Raw genomic sequence first — 11836 nt, forward strand, 5'->3', positions numbered from 1 at the left:
AACCCCAGTTGCCCCCTCTCAGTCGGAACAAGCGGTGGAGCTGATGGTTTTGAGGAGAGGTGAGCTCAGAGAGCCGTGGTCCACACTGCAGGTATAGCTGGAGCCCTTATTCCAGGCAGTGGCGGGGACTCTCAGGTAACTGCTCAGGCTGTAGGTTTGATCACTGTCCGTGGACACAGTGCCTGTGGTCACCCCGCTGTCTGTCTCTTTATCATCCACTCTCCAGAGAACCCGCACGAAACCCGGCTTAAAGCGGCTCACCAGGCAGGACAGAGTAGCCCATCCGGAGTCTATTTCTTCCGAGGAAGGAGGGAGCAGGAGAACTGATGGTTTCCGATCCTCACTACCTGTGTGTGAGAGAGACAGGGTGGAAGAAAGGAATCTCACTGTTAGTATCAATCATTTTTTCTAAAAGGCACATCCAGAATTAGTAACACATACTATAATTTAAAACAAACATTTAACTTGACTTCAGACTTAGGTAGAGACAGTAAATAATATAATAGCCTGAGTGTTTCCAGCACTCGATTTCAGATTTCCAGCATCTGCAGGATTTTGCTTTGATTGGATTAAAATTAAATATTTAGTCCAATCTTAACTCCCTGTCAATTGAGAGCTGGACTTGTACATGGATTCGAGACATTCAGATAAATTAATTAACTGAATATTAAATACAACAGACAATATCGAATTGTTTAAAATTCAGGGGCAGATTAAAATCAAAAGTTTAAAAATTGAGGAAGTTTCACATTTCGGATAGGCTGTACTGGAGGTCTTATGGAGGTGCTCGGAGTATGTATTGGGAGTAACTCAACCTCCCAGATCCACACTCAGAGTTCGGTGATCACCTCACCAGGAAAAATTCTTTCTTTAAAAAAAAAAGTTTTAAAAGTAATAAAGTTCTGGGCGGTTTCCATTTAGAAAGTAGGTTAGACACTTCACATGAACGAACGACAGCCGGAAGGAGGGGTTTGGGAAGGGAGACGGGATCTGGGGGGTAGAGGGACCGGGTGCGTTAGGAACAAACAAGATGGGGGGGCGCAGAATGAGGCCATTCGGTCCATCGAGTCCGTGCCGCAGCCTAACCCACGTCCCAACTTTGGGAGTCTTTTTTTGAGGTGGGGGAGAGGGGTGCTGGTGTCAAACTCGACCCCCTTTCAGTGTGAGTAAAATTCCTGTTTGTTAATCTTCCAGCAACACCCGGGGCAGGCTCGCTATTTATACAACAGTGCAGCGAATAGACGGAGAAGTCCACACCTGCACACTGCAGACCTGGCCGAACAGACTCCAGGGGCTGAATGGCCTTTCTCCCCTGTTCATTCTGCATTTTTTTTTGCCAATGGAGTTTTTCCTCGGTTCTGAGGAAAGGTCAGAGACCCGAAACTGTTCACCGTTTCTCCCTCTCTCTCCGCAGAGGCTGCCCAGACCTGCTGAGTATTTCCAGCATCTTCTGTTTTTTTATTTCAGATTTCCAGCATCCGCAATTGTTTTGCTGCTATTTTAGTGTTTATTTTTCTACCCTCCAGAATCCAAATTCCCAGCACTGAATCAGTGGACAGAAAAATAAAAATCTGACCCAATTTTTTTTCACCGTTATCAGGGCAGATCCGATTCTGCAACAATAAATGAATAAATAATTGAAACAATATGAATGATAGGATGAGGGAATTACTTACTCCGTAAACTCAGGGCGGTCCCAGGTCCGAAGGTAAACACAGTGCAGCGTTTTAATGGGACGGGTCACCTAAAACCCAGGCTGGGAAGAAAGAGGGGAAAATATTAATAATCTGTCCTTTATTACATTCCCTTTCACATTCTGCCTTTCACAGGGGCCGGAATGCTGAGAGTCTGGAGAAAGATTTTCACATATCAGTGAGGAAACCCTGAGAATATCAGTGTTTACCTACCCAGCTAATAGTCCAAATATTGGGGAAAATCCAAATAAACCCATGGAATTCCAGTGAGATTTTCCACAAGTTACATAAGGAATATTTCTGAAGCTCATTCCACAGTCTCAGGCAGGAATATTTCAGTAGCTGTTGGAATTCTGAGTGGTTCTGTTGGTGCCGTTTTTGTATTGCCCTGTCTCACTGTGTATGTAGCTGCTGAGCCATCCCAGGCAGCACAGGAATAGACGGCGGAGTCTCCCGGTTCCAAGCTGCCGATGGTCAGAATGTGACTGTTACTGGAGGTGTCTCTGGAAGGTTTAAAACGGTCCGTGAAGCCGGTGCCTCGATAGATGTCATCATCTGTTTCGTGCAATAGCACCCACACCGGAGCCTCCCCGGGTCTCTGTCGGTACCAGCTCATGTGGTAACTGCCCACGTTGCCGTTCTGCATCGCACACTTTAACTCGGAGGTCTCACCGGCGGAGACTGGGTCTGAAATTGGGGTCTGATTGAGGACAGGAACCGCCAGGACACCTTCAACACAAAACACAAGAGAGAGAAACAAAACACATTCAGTTTATTGGGGCAAAAAAACACACTGATAAATAAACAGGCCGGGCTACCAAATCCCTTTGCTTCCTAATCTAATGGTTTACAAATGTATAATTGAGTAACGTTCTGTTAACATAAGTCTCTCACCTGTTAAATGGAGTAGCAGGGTCCCCAGGAGATACATTACTGCAGCCATTCCCTCCGGGGGGGAAAAAAACCCGTGAAGAATTAGAGAGCAGGGTTTTACTGTAACTCCAGAAAGTGGATCCAGTTACAGTGCCGGACAAGGTGAGACCAGTATCTATTATATGAACCTGTATGCAAATACAGGGAGGGTTGAGAGGAGCAGGGGCGGCGGGGGGGCGGGGGGGGGGGGGGGGGTGGACCAGACCAGATTTTTTTTATTGAGCCTCTATTGGTCCCCAATTAAACATTTCCATGTATTTATTTCCACCGAGTTGAGGGTTAATTCACAATAATTTCTGATTTTAACCCCCCCCTTCTCATGTCAAGAGTGTGAGATTTAAAAGAACAACTGTAGAAATTGCACATTTTATCCCAGATGGGCAAAGACAAAAGCCCTTCAGAATCCAGTGCCTTGAATTCATCCAGAACAAGTTTAACCCAGCGATCGTTAAGGATTTGTTTTTTTTTTATATTTGGGTCTGCAATGTGTACTTAAACACATATCTTTATATCCAACACGCTGGTGTTTGCAACAAAGCAGTTCATTGGAAGGATTGGAATGGAAGAGATTGACTGGACTGCTTCTCTCAGCTGCTCTTTTTTCCTATCCGCCACTGTACAAGTGCACTGCTTGTCCTGGCGTTTGAGCCGAGTGTAGGGTCAAAACACTCGTTTCTCACTCAGGCCGACGTTCAGAAACAGCCAGAATCAACTCCAATATCCGTTTTAATTGGTAATGCAACGAGGAGTGAGATTCTGACCGGGCAAGCTGACTGCTCGGCTAGTTTCTGTGTTGTGTCCGGATCCTGTGTTAAGTCCAGTTTCAATGAAATGTGTTTTCCTGCTGCAACAGTTCCTGCCCTGACTTTTTTTTGTTGCAACTAAACCACATGTATCGGAACCTCAGTCCCAGGAATACATTTGTTTTAACATTCCATTTCAGATGTTTTATGTCAATCACTCGATGCCAAGGGAAAACTTGCAACAAGTAGCTGGTGAGAGGAGTTAGTTTCTTTAAAATGAATATTTTCTATCTTTTTATTTTAAATTCACTTCATGGGATATGAGCATCACTTGGCCCTGCCCGCATTTATTGCCCATCCCTCATTGCCGTTGAGAAGGTGGTGGTGGAGCCGCCTTCTTGAACTGCTGCAGTGCAGTGGTTTTTTACAACAGAACGTCCATTTCTGAGGGCAGTTAAGAGTCAACCACATTGCCGTGGGTCTGGAGTCACATGTAGGCCAGACGAAGTGAGGACGGCAGATTTCCTTCCCTAAAAGGACATTTGTGAACCAGATGGTTTTTTGTTAATGAACATTCAATGGTAGTTTTATGGTCACCATTACTGAGACTAGGTTTCAATTCCAATTTTTAAAAATTAATTTGTTGAATTTAAATTCCATGGTGGGATTTGAACACGTGTCTCCAGAGCATTATCCTGGGCCTCTGGATTAGTAATATCTAGTGACATTACTACTACGCCACCTTGTGATGGATCAATATTAATTCTAGAAATGTGATAGGATTTGAGCCAGTGAAAGGGGGAAGGTGGGAAGAAGAACAGCAGGGAAGGTCTGTGACAGGGGTGGAGGGCAGGAGAGATTAAATGACAAAAAGGGTTTCAAGGTGCAAAGCCAAAGGGAGTGGTAATGAAAGATGTGTCTGGACGAGGTGTGAATGACAGGTACTGAACACAAGGTAAAGGAAATAAGAGGTAAACAAGAGAGATAAAATAACAAATCAGCAAACAAAAAGGGAAACAAAAATGAGGGCAGGGGGGTTACAAACTAAAATTGTAGAATTCAGTGTTGAGTCCGGAAGGCTGTAGACTGCCCAGTCGAAAGATGAGGTGCTGTTCCTGGAGTTAGTCTCCTAATACTGACATGTTCAGTCAAGTCAGTGTCGACTAGCTGCCTCCTAGACAGAGAATTTGACTCCTCCCCAATTAAAAATCCGTTTCTGATTGGTCTCCACAGCAGAAACAGACCCACCTCCCTCCCCTCCCACTAGGCAGATTCTCTGGGTCATTTTCAACTAAACCTAACCTGCATTACTATAGAGACCTCAGGATGTCCTAAAGACAGACAAATAAACACCTGTTTTGAAGTCTGGTCATTGTAACATCATAACCCAATGCAGAATGGAAATAAATATTTGGAAATGATCAATCAGGGACAATTATATTTTTAATAAAGTGTTTTCCCCTGCTCCCCTTGAACCCCTCCCTGTATTTGCATATTGACTAATACATAGATACTTGTATTCTCCGGGTTCCCGGAGTTACAGTAATCTTGTTGAAGTGAAAGCACAATTGCTAAATGTGTGAGAAGCTGAACTCAGCTTTGCTCGTGTAGTTGAATAGAGGGTGCACATATGTAGTTAAATGGAGTCATCCACGTATGTAGTTAAATGGAGTCATCCACGTATGTAGTTAAATGGAGTCATCCACGTATGTAGTTAAATGGAGAGTGCCAGTGTGCAGTAAAATGGGGTTGTGCACATGTCTAATGGAAAGCAGTTCAGCACCTCTAGGTTCATAGAATCTCTCACTTTGCACAGCAGATGTCACATGGCTGCAGCTTTGCCCAGGGAGCCTACCCGGTTCACACAGGATAGGCCAGGTGTTAAAGCAAGAGCATTTGGTGCTGCCTATTGAAGCTTGCACAGCGGTTAAAGGAAAATACAATTAAAGCTCACAAGATGGGAATCTTGTAAAGTGTCCGCCATGGCCTCGTGGGTTCAAGTCCCAATCCAGAGACTTGAGCACAAAAAACAGTCTCACATTCCCCGTGTAGTACTGAGGGAGCGCTGCACTGTCGGAGGGTCAGTACTAAGAGAGTGCGGCACTGTCGGAGGGTCAGTACTGAGGGAGTGCTGCACTGTCGGAGGATCAGTACTGAGGGAGTGCTGCACTGTCAGAGGGTCAATACTGAGAGAGTGCTGCACTGTCAGAGGGTCAGTACTGAGGGAGTGCTGCACTGTCTGAGGTGCTATCTTCACAAATCCCCCTCAGGTGGACATTATCGATCCCATGACTCTATTTGAAGGAGAGCAGGTGCCCTGGACAATATATATTCCAACATTAACACCTAAAACTGTAACTGGTCATTATCACATTGCTATTTGTGGGAGCTTGCTGTGTAAATGACTGTCAGATTTCCTGCATTTCAACAGTGACTACATTTCAAAACACACTTCAAAAGTACGTCATTAGATGTAAACCACTTTGGGGCAGCCTAGTGATCAGACCACTCTGTCTCTCCATCTGTCTATCTGTCTATGTATCTGACCACTCATCTATTTATCTATCTGTCCATATCTATCTATCTATCTATCTATCTATCTATCCATCTATCTATCTATCTATCTATCTATCTATCTATCTATCTATCTGTCTGTCTATCTATCTATCTATCTATCTTTCTATCCATCTCGGAGGGTGTAGTTCCAGACCGGTAAGTTTAAAAAACTTACTTCGGGGATTCTCGCACCAGGCTCGGAGGGCGGAGTTAACCTCGGGAATTTTCGGAGCAAACTCGGAGATTCTCGGTCAGACTCGGAGGCCGGAATTAATCTCGGGGATTCTCGGACAGAGTCGGAGGGCGTGGTTAACCTCGGTGATTCTCGGACAGACTCGGAGGGCGGAGTTTGTGTCGATGGGCCGAAGGGCCTGTTTCTGTGCTGTATCTCTAAATAAAAATAAAAATAAAAAAATAAAATAATATTTATAGTCGAAATCCAGCACTAGGGGCCATATATTTAATTATAACAATTTAGTAAGGATTTAATAAGTATTTATTTTATATTAATTAACTAATTAGTGATAGAAATGTCAGTTAAAGGGGTGAAGTGCTTCACCTGTGAGATGTGGGAAGTCCGTGACACTTCCAGTATTCCGGGCGACTCCGCCTGCAGGAAGTTTACCCAGTTGCAGCTCCTCACAGACCACATGGATCGGTTGGTGCGGCAACTGGATGCACTTAGGAGCATGCAGGTGGCAGAGAGCGTCATAGACAGGAGTTTTAGAGAAGTGGTTACACCCAATGTGCAGGCAGATAGATGGGAGACCGCTAGAAGTGGCAGGCAGTCAGTGCAGGAATCCCCTGTGGCTATCCCCCCTCGCTACACCATTTTGGATACGGTTGGGGGGGATGGCCTAGCAGGGGAAAACAACAGCAGCAGCCAGAGCAGTGGCACCACAGCTATCACTGTTGTTCAGCAGGGAGGGACAAAGCGCAAAGAACAATAGTTATCGGGGACTCTATAGTCAGGGGCACAGATAGGCGCGAATGTGGACGTGAAAGAGACTCCAGGATGGTATGTTGCCTCCCTGGTGCCAGGGACAAGGATGTCTCTGAATGGACAGGGGGCATTCTGAAGGGCGAGGATGCACAGCCAGAGGTTGTGGTACACATCGGTACCAATGACAGAGGCAGGAAGAGTGATGAGGTCCTGCAGGGGGAGTTTAGGGAGTTAGGTAGAAAGTTAAAAAAACAGGACCTCTAGGGTTGTCATCTCTGGATTAGTCCCTGTGCCACGTGCCAGTGAGGCTAGAAATAGGAAGATACTGCAGCTAAACACGTGGCTGAGCAGCTGGTGTAGAAGGGAGGGTTTCAGATATCTGGACCATTGGGCTCTCTTCAGGGACAGATGGGACCTGTACAAGAAGGACGGGTTGCATCTAAACTGGAGGGGCACTAATATCCTGGCTGCAAAGTTTGCTAGCGTCACTCGGGAGGGTTTAAACTAGTGTGGCAGGGGGGTGGGAACCAGAACAGTGGGACAGCTAGAAAAATAAATGAGGAGGACAGAGTAAATAAGGCCAGTAAGACTAAGAGGAAGAGCAGGCAGGAAGATGTTGCTGAGCACAGCGGGACTGGTGGTCTGAAGTGCATTTCTTTCAATGCGAGAAGTATAACAGGTAAGGTAGATGAACTTAGAGCTTGGATTAGTACTTGGAAATATGATGTTGTTGCTATTACAGAGACTTGGTTGAGGGAAGGGCAGGATTGGCAGCTAAATGTTCCAGCTTTCGAAGCTTCAGGCGGGATAGAGGGGGATGTAAAAGGGATGGGGGAGTTGCATTACTGGTTAAGGAGAATATCACAGCTGTACTGCGGGAGGACACCTCAGAGAGGTCATGCAGCGAGGCAATATGGGTGGAGCTCAGGAATAGGAAGGGTGCAGTCACGATGTTGGGGGTTTACTACAGGCCTCCCAACAGCCAGCGGGAGGTAGAGGACAAGATATGTAGACAGATTTTGGAAAGATGTAAAGGTAACAGGGTTGTGGTGGTGGGTGATTTTAACTTCCCCTATATTGACTGGGACTCACTTAGTGCTAGGGGCTTGGATGGGGCATAATTTGTGAGGAGCATCCAGGAGGGCTTCTTGAAGCTGTATGCAGACAGTCCAACTAGGGATAGGGCCATTCTGGACCTGGTATTGGGGAATGAGCCCGGCCAGGTGGTCGAAGTTTCAGTGGGGGAACATTTCGGGAGCAGTGACCATAATTCTATAAGTTTTAAGGTACTTGTGGATAAGGATAAGAGTAGTCCTCGGGTGAAGGTGCTAAATTGGGGGAAGGCTAATTCTAACAATATTAGGCAGGAACTGAAGAATTTAGATTGGGGGCGGCAGTTTGAGGGTAAATCAACATCTGACATGTGGGAGTCTTTCAAACGTCAGCTGATTAGAATCCAGGACCAGCATGTTCCTGTGAGGAAGAAAGACAAGTTTGGCATGTTTCGGGAAATTTGGATAACACTGGATATTGTGAGCCTAGTCAAAAAGAAAAAGGAAGCATTTGTGAGGGCTGGAAGGCTAGGAACAGACGAAGCACTTGAGGAACATAAAGACAGTGGGAAGGCACTTAAGCAAGGAGATAGGAGGGCTAAAAGGGGTCATAAAAGGTCATTGGCAAACAGGATTAAGGAGAATCCCAAGGCTTTGTATACATATATAAAGAGCAAGAGGGTAACCAGGGAAAGGGTTGGCCCACTCAAGGATAGAGATGGGAATCTATGTGTGGAGCCAGAGGAAGTGGGCGAGGTGCTAAATGAGTACTTTGCATCAGTATTCACCAAAGAGAAGGACTTGGTGAATGATGAGCCTAGGGAAGGGAGTGCAGATAGTCTCAGTCATCTCATTGTTAAAAAGGAGGAGGTGTTGGGTGTTTTGCAAAGCATTAAGGTAGATAAGTCCCCAGGGCCTGATGGGATCTACCCTAGAATACTGAGGGAGGCAAGGGAAGAAATTGATGGTTTCTTGTCAGAAATCTTTGCATCATTTTTGGCTACAGGTGAGGCCCCAGAGGACTGGAGAATAGCCAATGCTGTTCCTTTGTTTAAGAAGGGTGGCAAGGATAATCCAGGAAATTATAGGCCGGTGAGCCTTCCGTCAGTGGTAGGGAAACTATTAAAGAGGATTATTCGGGACAGGATTTACTCCCATTTGGAAACAAACGAACTTATTAGTGAGAGACAGCATGGCTTTGTGAAGTGGAGGTTGTGTCTTACTAATTTGAATGAGTTTTTTGAGGAAGTGACGAAGATGATTGATGAAGGAAGGGCAGTGGATGTTATCTATATGGACTTTATTAAAGCCTTTGAGAAGGTCCCGCATGGCAGACTGGTACAAAAGGTAATGTCACATGGGATCAGATGTGAGCTGGCAAGATGGATACAGAACTGGCTCGGTCATAGAAGACAGAGGGTATCAGTGGATGGGTGTTTTTCTGAATGGAGGGATGTGACTAGTGGTGTTCCGCAGGGATCAGTGCTGGGACCTTTGCTGTTTGTAGTATATATAAATGATTTGGAGGAAAATGTAGCTGGTCTGATTAGTAAGTTGGCGGACGACACAAAGGTTGGTGGAGTTGCGGATAATGATGAGGATTGTCAGAGGATACAGCTGGATATAGATCAGTTGGAGACTTGGGTGGAGAAATGGCAGATGGAGTTTAATCTGGACAAATGTGAGGTAATGCATTTTGAAAGGACTAATGCAGGTGGGAGGTATACAGTAAATGGCAGAACCCTTAGGAGTATTGACAGACAGAGAAATCTGGGCGTTGCGGTCCACAGGTCACTGAAAGTGGCAACGCAGGTGGATAAGGTAGTCAGGAAGGCATACGGCATGCTTGCCATCATTGGTCGGGGCATAGAGTATAAAAATTGGCAAGTCATGTTGCAGCTGTACAGAACCTTAGTTAGGCCACACTTAGAATACTGCGTGCAATTCTGGTCGCCACACTACCAGAAGGACGTGGAGGCTTTGGAGAGGGTACAAAGGAGGTTTATCAGGATGTTGCCTGGTCTGGAGGGCATTAACTATGAGGAGAGGTTGGAAAAAGTCGGATTGTTTTCACTGGGACGAAGGAGGTGGAGGGGCGACATGATAGAGGTTTACAAAGTTATGCGCGGCATGGACAGAGTGGATAGTCAGAAGCTTTTTCCCAGGGTGGAAGAGTCAGTTACTAGGGGACATAGGTTTAAGGTGCGAGGGGCAAAGTTTAGAGGGGATGTGCGAGGCAAGTTTTTGACACAGAGGGTGGTGAGTGCCTGGAACTTGCTGCCAGGGGAGGTGGTGGAAGCAGATACGATAGCGACGTTTAAGTGACATCTTGACAAATACATGAATAGGAAGGAAATAGAGGGATTTGGGCCCCGGAAGTGCAGAAGGTGTTAGTTTAGGCAGGCATCAAGATCGGTGCAGGCTTGGAGGGCCGAATGGCCTGTTCCTGTGTGGTACTGTTCTTTGTTCTTGTTCTTTGTTCTCTCTGTCTATCTGTCTATCTGTCTATCTATCTATCTGACTATCTATCTATCGATTAATCTAACTGTCCATATCTATCTATCTATGTATCTATCTATCTGTCTATCTATCCACCTGTCCATCTCTCTTGCTCTATCTATTTGTCTGTCTGTCCATCTCTATCTATCTGTCTGTCCATCTCTGTCTGTCTGTCTGTCTATCCCTCAGTACTGACCCTTTGACAGTGCGGCACTCCCTCAGTACTGACCCTTTGGGAACTGAATATTCCAGGGTATTTGACAGTTTGGAATGACAGGAAGCAAGGAAAAGGAGGTGGTGTAGTTCAGTTAATAAAGGATGAGATCAGTACAGTAGTGAGAAATGATCTTGTATCAGAAAATCAAGATGTGGAATCAGTTTGGGTGGAGATATGAAATAGCATAAATTCATACAGTAGCTGCACTGTAAGACAGAGTATAAATCAAGAAATAAGGGGGGCTTGTAAGGAAAATACTGCAGTAATCCTGGGTGATTTTAATCTTCATATAAATTGGAGTAATCAAACTGGTAAAGTTAGATAGAGGATGAGTTCATGGAGTGTACTCAGGACAGTTTCTTAGAACAATACATTCTGGAACCAATCCGGGAGCAGGATATTTTAGACCTGGTAATGTGCAAGGAGACGGAATTAATTAATGACCTCTTAGTAAAGGAAGAATAGAAAAGCAGAATATTATTTACATGGAGAGAGACTGCAGAATGCTGCAGTACAGAGGGATCTGGGTGTCCTTGTACATGAATCACAAAATGTTAACATGCAGGTTCAGAAAGTAATTAGGAAGAGAAATGGAATGTTTGTATTTATTGCAATGGGGATGGAATATAAAAGTAGGGCCATCTTGCTACAGCTGTACCGGGTATTGGTGAGACCGCACCTAGAATACTGCATGCAGTTTTGGTCTCCTTATTTAAGGAGGGATAGACTTGCATTGGAAGCAGTTCAGAGAAGGTTCACTTGGCTGATTCCTGGGATGAAGGGATTGTCTTGTGAGGAAAGGTTGAGCAGGTTGGGCCTGTTTGGAGTTTAGAAGAATGAGAGGTGATCTTATTGAAATGTGTAAGGTTCTGAAGGGGCTTGACGGGTAGATACTTAGCGGATGTTTCCCCTCATGGGAGAATCTAGAATTAGGGGGAACAGTTACAGAATACGGGGTCTCCCATTTAAGACGGAGATGAGGAGGAATTTCTTCTCTGAGGGTCATTAATCTTTGGAATTCTCTTCCCCAGGGAGCAGTGGAGGCTGGGTCATTGAATATATTCAAGGCTGAGTTGGAGAGTTTTTTGATCTCCAAGGGAGTTGAGGGTTATGGTGGGGGGCAGACAGGAAAGTGGAGATAAGGTCACAATCAGATCATCCATGATCTTATCGAATGGCAGAACAGTCTCGAGGGGCCG

This window comes from Heterodontus francisci, chromosome 46 (genome assembly GCF_036365525.1).
Source record: "Heterodontus francisci isolate sHetFra1 chromosome 46, sHetFra1.hap1, whole genome shotgun sequence".
Classification (NCBI taxonomy): domain Eukaryota; kingdom Metazoa; phylum Chordata; class Chondrichthyes; order Heterodontiformes; family Heterodontidae; genus Heterodontus; species Heterodontus francisci.